The sequence below is a fragment of the Acipenser ruthenus genome, chromosome 27 (genome assembly GCF_902713425.1).
Source record: "Acipenser ruthenus chromosome 27, fAciRut3.2 maternal haplotype, whole genome shotgun sequence".
NCBI lineage: Eukaryota > Metazoa > Chordata > Actinopteri > Acipenseriformes > Acipenseridae > Acipenser > Acipenser ruthenus.
In genome coordinates this window covers 9,728,056-9,728,889 of record NC_081215.1, presented here as the reverse complement: position 1 = coordinate 9,728,889, position 834 = coordinate 9,728,056, and the positions used below count along the sequence as shown (strand labels likewise).

The window sequence follows — 834 nt, the reverse complement described above, 5'->3', positions numbered from 1 at the left end:
GAAAAAAAGGGCTCGTCCGGGATTTGAACCCGGGCCCTCTCGCACCTGAAAAGAGAATCATACCCCTAGACCAACGAGCCACACGGTTGACCTGGCTGGGTATTGTTTTGTCATCTTGATACTATCAGCAAAATACCATGTACATTTTTCTCAGCATTGCATTCATGCGCTGAACATCGTGTTGGACTGTTCAGATATGTAGTTAACCCTGCATAGAACTGAGGATAAAGCGTAGCTGTTTTTTCTATAAGGATAAAGCGTAGGTAAGTTTCTATTGAGCGTTGGTGGTATAGTGGTGAGCGTAGCTACCTTCCAAGCAGTTGACCCGGGTTCGATTCCCGGCCAACGCATCCCTTTATTATACTTTGTTTGCTATGTACCAGTGTATGGCTGCATTAGTATTTACAAACGTTACTTCACTTTGTCAATAGTTCTACCTCCCACATACCACGTTGACTAGATACCAGACTACGCCTACAGCAGGAAGATAGGGTACAAATAGTTTTAAAATATATTTTACTCATCAAGAGATTCATTTTTCTGAGTACACCTAATTCTCATTTATCTGAGAATGTGTGGGACCTGCTTATGCATGTGATCAGTCATCCTTAATGGCCTTTGTTTTGGTGGAGGACCAACATTGCTGTTCACAACTTCTTAGTCACTTGATATTAAATTATTCTGAATTCATATTTATTATTTTAGAGCGCAGGCGACTTCACTTCAGAGCACAGACCTTGTAGAAAAAGAAACAGTAGAGGTGCCATCAACAAGTGTGTCAGTTAAATGGATAATATAGTACCACAGACAAGGAGCATCATCCAACTAGTGTAA

General features: G+C 41.0%; 1 non-coding gene across 1 annotated transcript; it reads left to right on the top strand.

Moving 5' to 3' along the window:
- The first annotated feature begins 278 nt into the window (after nt 1-278).
- trnag-ucc (transfer RNA glycine (anticodon UCC)) lies at nt 279-350 on the top strand. The gene has a single exon. It is a non-coding gene; the product is annotated as a tRNA-Gly (tRNA).
- The last annotated feature ends 484 nt before the right edge of the window (nt 351-834 follow it).